Source organism: Brachyhypopomus gauderio, chromosome 2 (assembly GCF_052324685.1).
Source record: "Brachyhypopomus gauderio isolate BG-103 chromosome 2, BGAUD_0.2, whole genome shotgun sequence".
NCBI lineage: Eukaryota > Metazoa > Chordata > Actinopteri > Gymnotiformes > Hypopomidae > Brachyhypopomus > Brachyhypopomus gauderio.
The window spans coordinates 19,360,812-19,373,252 of NC_135212.1; positions in this window are offsets into that span (position 1 = coordinate 19,360,812).

Consider the following 12,441-nt stretch of genomic DNA (forward strand, 5'->3'; position numbering starts at 1 on the left):
AACTACAAACACAGCTCTAAATTCCTGCGTTTACAATAGATGCGTTCATATTACGTTCATATTACATCTTTTACGAGCCTAGTAAAACTGTGAAATCACAATACACTCACCATTCTCCGTGGCCTCCAGCACCAATATTGCCGTGTCCAGCACGTTTTCTCTTCCGTTACTGGCTGGCCGGTGACCGTATATGGCATCCATTTACTGGAACCATTTCCAGTCTTTGCGGTTTGCTCCGCTGCGTCCGTTATGGTCCTTCACCGCCCGGTAATCACTTTTAGCTGGTAGCCATGAGTGGCCATTAGTGCGGAAACTTTGCTAAAAACCTTTACATTTCTAGTGGCCCCGTCCAGTTCGCCCTGGATTTTTTGATCGCTGATTATTAACAGAAAGGTTTGTACCTCGGCGTTTGACCAGGGAACAGACTTTTGGTCCTTCATTCTTCTCTCCTTGGGTTTTAAAAATGGCTGAGGAGCCGATAGCGGAGGAGTCGCTCTCCTGTGACGCAACCTGTGACGACACTCCCTGGCCAATCAGTGTCATGCTGTTCTTCCACGTCACTGAAGTGTACCGCTTTGGAACGGTTAGAACCTCGAGCGAGTAGGTACAAAAAAAGTACCTGAAGGTACCGGCAAACTGGTACCTGGTACTAATGGAAACACTCACAAAGCGTCGCGAATCGAACCGTACCACGCCAAGCAGGCCCTAGTGGAAATGCGCCATAAGGGTGACGTTCAGAGCTGTAGTAATTACAGGGGAATAAAGTTGATCAGTCACAGCCTGAAAATCTGGGAAAGAGTAGTGGAAGCTAGGCTTAGAGGAGAGGTAGAAATCTGTGAGCAGCAGTATGGTTTTATGCCAGCTAAGTGCACCACAGATGCTATGTTTGCTTTGAGAGTGTTAATGGAGAAGTACAGGGAAGGACAGAAGGAGTTACATTGTGTGTTTCTTGACTTAGAGAAATCTTATGATAGAGTTCCGAGACAGGAGCTGTGGTATTGTATGAGGAAGTCAGGAGTGTCAGGGCTGGCTCGGATGCCACTCCCTCTACCACCAGGAGGGGAACCCGAGTCAGTTCTAGACTTGCAGGACGCAATCAGTAATGATCCGTTTCAGCTGTCTGAAGGCTTCTTAAGGAAGCTTTTGGAAACGGATCATTGCTGATTTGTTCAGTTATGCCTTCACGCTATCAGCCTGCTCCTCCGTTCCCCGAAGTTGCATTCTTAAGCTACAAGGTGTCTCGTCACCGCTCTCTTTATCTCTATTTTCCCCTTCTCTTCTTCGAGATTCTCTCTCCTGCGTCCCTCCCTGACCTACCTCAAGTTTTCACAAGGCTGTTTCTCTTCCTGTCTTATTTTTTACTTTATTTTTTGGGAAGTGTTTTGTTTTGCTGCGGCGTTTTCTGCCTGCTGACCAGCCACCTCCCCTGGTATCTTTAGTTTCGTTTTCACGTTGCTTGTGTCCACGCTGTTTAAGTTTCGTTTGTTGTTTTGCTTCTTTCTCCAGTCTCCTTACGGTTGAGCATTTATTTTTCACGCGTTGAGTTTTCTGCATTGGGTTTTGTTTATTGTTTTACCATGCTCTCATGGCTTTCATTTGTTTATTTTCACGCGTTGAAATAATCCGTCAACGTTCGACACACATCGCCGCCAACGCGGGACTAAAACAAGCGGGAGCGGGATTAAAAAAGCAGTCCCGCGCAGACCTCTACAACAGTACATGTATGTGAATGAGAGGGCAGATGGTGGACAGGTCCAGTTACAAGGAGTTGATTTGGTGAAGGTTGATGAGTTTACCTACTTAGGGTCGAGGGTACAGAGTAATGGAGGAAGTGAAAGAGAGGTAAAGAAGAGAGGGCAGGCAGGGTGGTGTGGATGGCATAAAGTGTCTGGGGTGATCTGTGATAGAAGGGTGTCGGCTAGAATGAAAGGAAAGATCTATAGGACAGTAGTGACTGCGTAGACTGAAGCGTAGACTGAAGACTCACCTGTTTGTTGAGTTCTTACCAGAGCACTAACTCAGCTGATACCACTTGCCGTTCTTAAATTGTATGTCTGTCTATGATTATTTGTGCTTCTTGGCAAATGCCTAACTTGCAAAACACTAGGTAATGATACTGATTCCTGTAGTTTAGTAGTAGTCTGACTCAATGGTGTCTTGAATTCTGGCCTATCTGTACTATTTCCTAGGATGTATTCTGTGATCAGAAGCAAAGCACTTTGTAAGTCGCTCTGGATAAGAGCGTCTGCTAAATGCCGTAAATGTAGATGTAGTGAGACCTGCTATGTTGTATGGACTGGAGAGTCAGTGTCATTGACAAAGAAACAGGTGAGGGAGATGGAGGTGTCTGAGATGAAGATGTTGAGATTCTCATTTAGAGTGACGAGGAAGGATAGGATCAGAAATGAGTTTATTAGAGGATCAGCACATGTAGCATGTTTTGGAGTTAGAGAAGCAAGACTGAGATGGTTTGGACATGTACAGAGGAGGTAGGAGGGTCTTGAGGATAGAACTTCCAGGCAAAAGGAGGAGAGGTAAACTTAAGAGGAGGTTTATGGATGCAGTGGTTGAGGATATAAGAGTGGCTGGTGTGTCAGTGGAGGACACTCAGGACAGGGCCAGATGGAGGAGTTTGATCCGCTGTGGCGACCACTAAATGGGAATTGCCGAAAGAAGAAGAAACGGGTTACCATCCTGATTGCTCAGGAACCAAGGTTTTGATAACATGAACACAGGGTTGCCAACTCTCACGCATTGAGCGTGAGACACACGCATTTGACCGTGTTCACATGCTCTCACGCCACACTTCCGATATCTCATGCCGTAAAAAAATCTAGTTTATTTACCGCTGATGCACATCTATGATTCAATGAGTTACTAGTTTGCTCTGGCGCCAACCACTGGCGATCGATCGATCGCGATATAATACTTAATTTGATTTGTGTCCATTTTACGTTCGGTACCCCCCCCCACCCCCCTGTCAACAATTTACACTCGCCACCCCCTCCAGGTTCAAATCTCACTCCAAGCGATCTTGAAAAGTTGGCAACCCTGGGAACATGTGGAATATTGTTGAATCTTATTACTGAAGGGTTAAGTTCTGAATCTGTGGAGTGACCTAATACCACAGACCAAAATATGTATATCACGACCAAATTAATGATGCAATGTTTCAGTTTATTCAATGGTTAATATTGCAGTTATAAGCATGGCATGTGGGATGATTTGGCTCAGAAAAGTAGCTAATCCTAATTAGTAAGCTTCCTAGTCAGCCAGACGACTATATGGCCCTAAACAAAGCTTCTCCCTCTGGCTATAGATATGTTCATAACCCCTGTCCAAATGGTCGAGGAGGTGGTGTCGCCACAATATATGACTCCGATATAGGCATTTCTCAAAAATTCGGCTTCAAGTTTAATTCTTTTGAACATCTCATCCTCACTGTATCAAATGTATCAAATTTAACAATCAACAAAGCGTTGCAGTCGTTTATGTTACTATTACTATTTACCGCCCTCCCTGGTTCATACTCTTTGAGTTCTTACAAGAGTTTTCAGATTTCCTGTCTCATGTAGTGCTATCAGCCAATAAGGTGATTATAGTTGGTGATTTTAACAACCATTTTGAAAATCTATGTGACTCTTTTAGCATAAACATTTCAAGCAATTCTTGATTCAATGGGTATCACTCAGAATGTGGTGGGTCCTACGCATGTAGTCATACTTTAAACTTGGTCTTATCATTTGGTATTAACATATCCAGTTTAGCAGTACTTTCTCAGAGCAGTACTTTCTCAGTTTCTGACCACAGCTTCATAACGTACGAGTTGCGTTTGAACAACGGTATTCATCGGCCGCCCAGCTACAAAATTAAACGAACTGTAACACCATAGTAATACCACGCTCAGTGATATTTTACTGGGTCTGACAAACATTCATCCACCTGTAGCTTCGGAAGGACTAGAGAGTTTTACCGAGCAGGTTGAGACTTCTCTTCGTATATCTTTAGACAAGGTTGAGCCATTGCGATATGAGAGCCACTGAGAGAAAAATAGCGCCATGGTACAACGAGCACACGCGTAGTCTCAAATGAGCTGCGCGAATCCTGGAGCGTAAATGGCGAAATTCTAAGTTAGAAGTGTATAGACTATCATGGAAAAGCAGCCTTACTGAATATAAGCATGCCCTCCATACAGTAAAATCCTCATACTTATCGTCTTTAATAGAAAAACATAAAAACAATTCAGGACTCCTATTTAAAACTGTTTCCAGCCTAACGAGGAGCCATGAACAAATCAAATTTCCTTAATTTCCCTCTGGGATCAATAAAGTATCCATCATCATCATCAAATCAATTCACTAATCCCACTAGAGTGTAGCAGTAACAATTTTATGAAATTCTTTAATGATAAGATTGATAAAATTGTGGAAAAATGAATCATGCTATCTCAGAGCCTGTCAACATGTGAATGCACTTTGACAGCTGTCTGGTCAGCTCTGACCAGGGGTTAGAGTCCTTCTCCTCAATTGGGCGTGAGGAGCTTATTTCATTGGTGGAATCTGCTAAGCCCTCCACATGCATAGTAGATGACTAGATAGCGAATGCTCAGAGCATACTAAGGTCAAATATGGCATCCCACGAGGATCTGTACTGGGCCCCATATTATTCTCATTATATATGCTACCACTGGTCACTATCATTTGTAGACATGGTATTAGCTTCCATTGCTACACAGATGATACTCAGTTGTATATATCTTCCAATCTGGATGATATCACTACTACTGTCAAGATTGAGAACTGCATCCAGGACATTAAATACTGAAAGGCGTCTAATTTTCTTGATCTAAATTCCGATAAGACTGAGGTGCTTAAAGCAATTGGGCCGATATTCTCCTTACCCTAGATGGGTTTTCAGTAACCGGGCCGGAGTGGGCTCCTTTTTCAGCCCGAGAGTTTCATGCCCAAATCCGGCCCAAACTAGAGATTGACATGAGCCGGCCCATCGGGAATCCTCCCGAATCTCCCGATTAGCCACTCCGGCTCTGGCTAAATCTACCGCAAAAAGCTTAGGTGTCACTATTGATTCGGATCTTTCATTTGACACACATATATACAATATCACAAAGGCTGCCGTTTTCCATTTATGTAATATCACCAAGCTGAGACACTTACTTTCATTAGCTGATGCAGAGAAGCTGGTCCATGCTTTTGTCTCGTCAAGATTGGAGTACTGTAAAGGTCTTCTAATTGGATGCGCTAAACAGTCCATAAAGAAGCTACAACTTGTACAAAATGCTGCAGCTAGAGTCCTAACTAAGGCTAGAACATTTTATCATATTAGTCCCACTCTCGCGGCATTACACTAGCTTCCGAATAAATATCGAATCGAATTAAAACTTCTTCTATTAACCTATAAGGCGTTAAATGGTCTTGCCCCACAATATCTGAGTGAACTCATTGCTTACTACAACCCATCTCGCCCTTTGCGCTCCCAAAATGCTGGATTTCTCCTAGTTTCAAAAAAGCCCCTCAATTATGGAATAGCATTCCAGCTCCAATCCGAGATTCTGACACAGTTCCAATCTTTAAATCTAGACTTAAGACTCGCCTATTTAATCAAGCCTTCAGTTAATATTTCCCTTGTAAGGTGTGGGGCTCTGGGCCCCCCAGAGGTTGACATTTCTGGTAATCTGAGATGTTGATGCTGTCATCCAGCTGTGTCATGGCATCACTCTAGTTGTGACAATGACTTGACTGGAAAGCAATGTCTCAGTTAGCCCTCATGACTGTGGTCACCTCTGAACCCCTCCCTTTAGTTATGCTGCTATAGACTAGCCTACTGGAGCCAAATGCTAATCACTGGCATGTAGGCCTGTCGCGATAATTACAATATCAACTTATCGTACGATAATTTTTAAACCGCGATAATTTTTGCTGATGTCAAAAATTGGCCATTGGGTTTCTGCGCAAATTTGTTTACATGAGAATAAACCGCAACTACGTTAGATTTCAGAAAGGCACACAGTGCTGCTTTCTTGCACCCCCCTCCCCCCTTAAGGGAAGACGAATCTGTGATCAGAGAGCGACATCTACTGGTTAGGAAATGAGTGCAGTACATAGAGAGCGTATGCACCAATAACAGTGCCTCCACACACACAGATGGAGATGTTAGCTCGCGAACGTATTCAAGGCTAATAGGATTCGAAATGATTCGAAATAATTAGCTTTTTATCACATTTATTGGTTGTTTATTATAGTGACCGTAGCACGACTCTGCCCACCTCATGCGAACCTCCGTGAACGGTGGAAGCGTTCATACTTTCCGCGTCACATTATTTGCAGTGTTGTTCGAAACAATATGTGGTAATATAAAGAAATACCCCTCAAAAACAGGGGAATGAACATTTCCTTGACAAATTGTAATGTTGCTTTGTGTTTCAAGTTTGAAAAGTGCAGGAATTTGTGCTGGAATTTGTTCGTTTCACAACAAATAGCTGTCTGACTGAACAGTTCTCTTATATTACGTTAACAAATACAAGCCTCTTGTAATTCCAGGGCGTTTTGAAAATAAACAACCATTAAATAATGTGATAAAAAGCTAATTATTTAGAGTATAAATATTATACTTAATTAAGTATAAACCAGCCTTAACTTGCTATATAGCCAGAGATGCTGCCGTTAAATAAGGTCGAAAATAAAACATTTATAAACATGATGCTGTCACGGTGAGGCGGCCCCCTACCGGTCGCCTCTGTCCACAGCGGCTGTGTTGTTGTTGTTTGGTGAGGTCATGTGCGTCCCTCAGGTGAGCGGAGCCCGTGATCCGTCTCACCTGAGGGTCGTTTGTTTGCCTATATATGTCTTGTCTTTGTACCAGTTGACCGCTGGTCATTATATCCTTAATTTGGATCTATTGCACGGGTTTTAGGTTTGCACACTTTATATTAAACCACCCTTTTTCCCTGAGACTTGGCGTGATCGCTTCCTTTTTGTTGCTCACACCTGCCCGTCACAGAATGACCAGCCACCCTTCGGAAGCCGCCGAGTCTCTTTTTCTTTTTCCTTCGTTCGTGGTCATGTCTCGTGGTAAGTGTTTGTCTGCGTGGTGTTTTGTGAAGAGTTCCGCCGTGCTTTTGTGTTGTGTGTGCACGGCGAGGACCAGGGCTGTCTGCTCTGGGAAAAACTCTTCGTGTTTGTTGTCTGTTTGTTTGAAGAGCTCCGCCGTGCCTGTGTTGTGTGTGTGGCACGGCGAGGACCAGGGCAATCTCCCTGGGTATGCTCTTCGTCTTGTGTGGTGTCTGTGTACGTATGAATGGTAACGTTGGTCAGTGTGCGTCGCTCGTTCGTGTTTGTGTTGAATGTTTCATGTGTGACGCGGGTACCGCTCATCACCGTCGCCTCGCTCCCCCGTCGTCTTGTGTTTAATGTGGAGGAGCGACTGCGAACCCGAGCGGCGCGTCAGTGTCTCCCGAGCGTGCACGTATGGATCCCGTTCCGTTCGTTGTTTGTGCACAGTTTTGTTTGTCTAGTATTTGCGTGTGTGTTTTGTCCTAGCGTGTTGTCAACTGTTACATGTAATTCCACGCATGCTCCTCCCCTAAATGTGTGTTTGGGGGGGGACCGGCTGTGGTCCCGTGCCAGGGGGTGTGGCACGGAGGGCGTCTCTCCCAAGGGAGGCCCTGAATAGGGTAGGGCGCGTTTGTGTTTCGTGTTTGTATTTGTGTGTGGTGTGTGTGTGTGTGTGTGTGTGTGTGTGAGGTTGTGTTCCTTGTGCAGGTGCTTCTCCTTGGCAGTGTTCCTGGACCTTGTGGGGGTCTCCACCTGGCAGGAGCCCCCTTGTGTTGTGGGGTGACCGGAGCCCGGTCGTGAAGAGCCCCTCCCTAGAGGGCTGGGGCCCCCGGATGTTTGGGGACCATGGGGCTCCGGTCTGAAAAGCTCCTGCTGGGGATGGAGATCCTCCCTCCTGCCCGGGGTGACCAGGAGGCCCTTGGGGCTGCTCCCTAGCCCGCGTCGGGGGTGCTCTGGGCCTCGGTCTCTGGCGCTCCTGGGTTGGGTGGAGGAGTCCACCTTGAGATGAGAGGCCCCGGGAGGGGTTGGCTCCCCAGGAGGCTGGGGTGACCCCTAGCAGAAGGCAGGGGTCAGCTCTGGGAGGAGGTAGGTCCAGGAGGTGAAGTAGCCACGCCTTGGAGAGGTAGCCTGCACACCTGCACACACACACATACGCTAAGGACGACACAGGAGCCATAGCTACTCGTCCTCACACCTGTGGGGCTCACCGGCCAAGGGCCGGTTAGGGCGCGAGGGCCCTGTGACCGACCGGGGCATGGTTATGTGTTGTTAACGGCCCAGTCGGTCCAGGGTCCCGCCCAGGGAGGTGAGCTGACTAACGTTATGTGTTTTGTGTTTCAGCTCGTGGACTACAGGAGGTGTCCCTGCCTGTCCTTGCCTTCCTGCCCCTTCGTGTTGTTGTGCAGCCGCTGTGTGCCACACACCCAGTGGAGGGGAGTGCGGCTTGGTGGGGGGGTCTGTCACGGTGAGGCGGCCCCCTATCGGTCGCCTCTGTCCACAGCGGCTGTGTTGTTGTTGTTTGGTGAGGTCATGTGCGTCCCTCAGGTGGGCGGAGCCCGTGATCCGTCTCACCTGAGGGTCGTTTGTTTGCCTATATATGTCTTGTCTTTGTACCAGTTGACCGCTGGTCATTATATCCTTAATTTGGATCTATTGCACGGGTTTTAGGTTTGCACACTTTATATTAAACCACCCTTTTTCCCTGAGACTTGGCGTGATCGCTTCCTTTTTGTTGCTCACACCTGCCCGTCACAGATGCAAAGATTTGACAAGCAGTATTAACTGCCAAAGAAAACCTATATTTCCCAAACTGCCATTCCAATCTTATATAATGAAGTGAAAGATGGCATTCTGAAGGAGATTAAAGACATCTCATTTTATTCTGCCGCTACAGATATGTGGTCAAGTTCAAATATGATTCCATACATGAGCTTTATAATACATTACATTACTGCAAACTGGTGTAATTGTATTATGCTACTATATTATTATTGTGGCACATTGTCTTAAAGTCTTAGTCTGTATTGTATATATTTTTGCGTGCTTCTACCCAAGACGATTGCATGCAAGCACCTACAAGCACCTGGGAGATGGTCTGGCATACCAGTGGATGTACTGATGCTGGGGTTGGATGTGCCATTGCCGCAAAAGAATATGCTGATGCTAGCTTCTACCTGAGGCTCATCATCTGCTCTGTGATTACTTGGCCGGGGAACACGAACCTTAACTATACCTGTAGAATTACCTTTTGTCCACAAATACGGACTTGTGCTTATGGGCCGCCCAATGGAGGATGGGTTCCTTTTTGAGTTTTTGTCCTCCTGAGGTTTCTTCCTAATCCTGACCATCATAGGGAGTTTTTCCTTGCCACTGTCTCCTTTGGTTTGCCCATTAGGGATATGGACTCATACAATTGTAAAGCTGCTTTGTGACATGTGTTGTAAAAAGCGCTATATAGATAAATTTGACTTGACATGACTAGTATAAATCAAAAGGAAAGCCATCAGTGTAGCTAAAGTAAACCTTCCCTAAACAAAGTAGGACCAGGGGAAAGTGGGGACTTCAGGAAGAAATCAGAAAGAGCACAGAACCCCAATAACAGGCTAATGAAGAACACTAGTTATACCAAACATTATGCAGAGGATTCTACAGAAACAGAAGATTCTGTCAGGAATGACACCTGATTGCCTACCGGACTCTTATCCGCAGATGTTTCTTATTACCATGCCCTCTTTCCAGCTATACTTATACATCTCTATTTCACTTCCTGGTTGCGAAGTATTGCCAACTATATACTGAGCGTTCTACCTTCCTGTTGATTCTCCTGTGTACTGACCTCTGCATGTTCCCTAGACCTCGTCTCCTGCCTAGCCCTCTTGTACCTCTCAGACTCTGCTACCTCGTTACGACCCCGGACCAGATTGACTACTCCCGTATAGCCACACGAGCTAACCCTCTCACATCCATTGCCAACTCGTACTGTTATTGTACCGATCTGTCAAATAAAAAGCATTGTACTTTTGCACAAGGATCCCTCTCTGTTTCCTCATTTCGTTACAGATTCAAGGCTGGCACCTAAAACAACATGTGATAGCGGCTTACTTGGTGTCACATTACAGCCCCTGACACTTCCCCTTTGGGCATGTGTTTATGTCGTCTACGTCTAGGCATCTGCGTCTGTGGATCTTTGTGGGTGTGGATGTGTCTGAATGTGTCCATTCGTCTCACCTGTGGCTCGTCTCGTAATCATGTGGGGCTTATGTGGTTTGTCTATTTAATTAATGTGCGTTCGCGCAGTGTCCCGTGCTCGTCTTTGTCAGAGTCATACACATAGTAATTTGTGTTTTATATCAAATAAAGTGACGTTAGTGTGTTGAAGATCGGACTTGTGCCTCGTCATTCGCCCTGCACCGCGCGTCACAATTGGAGGTTAAAATGGAAACCCATCCGTGGGCGGTCAACTGTCAAATTTTTTAAAGGCGAACTGGACTCAACATGCTATCTTGAAGCGTGGATCTTGGCCTTGTAGTTGGTGCTTACACAACCTGGGAACCTTTCTCATGTTCAGACCTCTGACGTTCACTGAGCCGGCCTTCCTTGGTTAATGAAGTCTGTGCAGGATGTCACCGCGGTGGCTCAGAGTTGCTCAGTTGAACTCTCATCCACGTTTGTTATCCTGATGTTGACTACACTGAATATAATGAATCAATATCTGCCAGTTACACTGCTGACTATTGGAACTTACTTAATGAATATTAATTATCTCTGTCACAAAAAGGGGTTTTTCTTAAGAGAGAGAGAAGGAGTGTTGAAATCAGTTCCAGTTAACAGATAACAAGTTGACTGTAACGTTCTGCATAGCGCAGAACAGGGAGACGGACACAAACGCGGAGGAGAGCGAGATTTATTACAGGAAATTCCAGAAGCAGCATCAATATAACAGGCATGGGTCACAACGGGCAGGCAGTCCAGACATGAAACGCGAACAGACATACTCGGACAGAATAACCAAACACGACGGGGAAACACGGAACAGGCAGGAATACTTTGTAGCGGAAACAAATACTCACTACAAACAGGCAGACAAAGCACAAGGCACGGAGTAGACAAAATCACGGATACTGGACTGGGGAAATACTAGGACTTTATACATAGAACTGAAACAAGGGACAGGTGATAACAATGACACAGGGGCGTGGTAACAAACAAGGAATCACGAAGACAAACGAGCGGGGCGGGATTAACGGGCAAGGAATAACAGAAAACACGAGGAACAGACATTGGAGTGACAGCGGGGAGAGGGGGGCGTAGCCCTACGTAACAGTACCCCCCCTCAAAGCGTGCCACTCCGGGGCCCGCAAGGGCAGACAGGACAGGGAAACGGACCAGGACAGGACAAAGCAGAACAAGGAGACAGAGGCAGGACAGAGACAGGGGAACCAGAGACCGGCCAGGAGCTGGGCTGGGGTATGGGTGGAGGCAAACACAGAGGCAAAGACACCATGGACTACGGAGACAGGCACAGGCACAAGGTGGGTCACAACTTGGAGGAACAGACATGGGGACAGGGACAGAGAGGACACCACGGGAAACCGACACGGGAACAGGAACACAGACCTTGACAGACACAACCACGGGGACAGGGACCAAAACAAAACCAGGGATGGGACCAGGGAGCAAGGGGAACACGGGCAACGGAACATAGGAGGCACAGGGCGGAGCAGGGGGCACACAAAGTCCGGGCCCAATAGAGGGCAGCACAGTCTCTGGAGGAACAGGCGGCGTCCGCTGGCGGGCAGCGGGAACAGGCGGCGTCCGCTGGCGGGCAGCGGGAACAGGAGCCGGCGTGGGCGGCGTCCGCTGGCGGGCAGCGGGAACAGGAGCCGGCGTGGACGACCTCTCCTGGGTCGCGGGGACAGGAACCGGCGTGGACGACCTCTCCTGGGTCGCGGGGACAGGAACCGGCATGGATGAGACACCCTCGGGGGGCGGAACCACCGGGCTGACGTCCTCGGGGGGCGGAACCACCGGGCTGACGTCCTCGGGGGGCGTGGCCGCCATGCCGACGTCCTCGGGGGGCGTGGCCGCCATGCCGACGTCCTCGGGGGACGTGGCCGCCATGCCGACGTCCTCGAGGGGCGTGGCCGCCATGCCGACATCATCGGGGGGCGTGTCCGCCAAGCCGACGTGGCTAGTACTCCCCCCCAAAAAATACTTGGGGGTGTCGTGTGGAGTAGCCGGCAGAATCAGCGGGGTTAGGTCCTCCTCCTCAGGGTCCTGGTTGAGCCTGGAAGAACACACAGACACACACGCCCCTCGGTGGCTCTCTCTGCGATGGCTCCGCCTCCTCTGAGGCGTCGGGAGCTCGCAG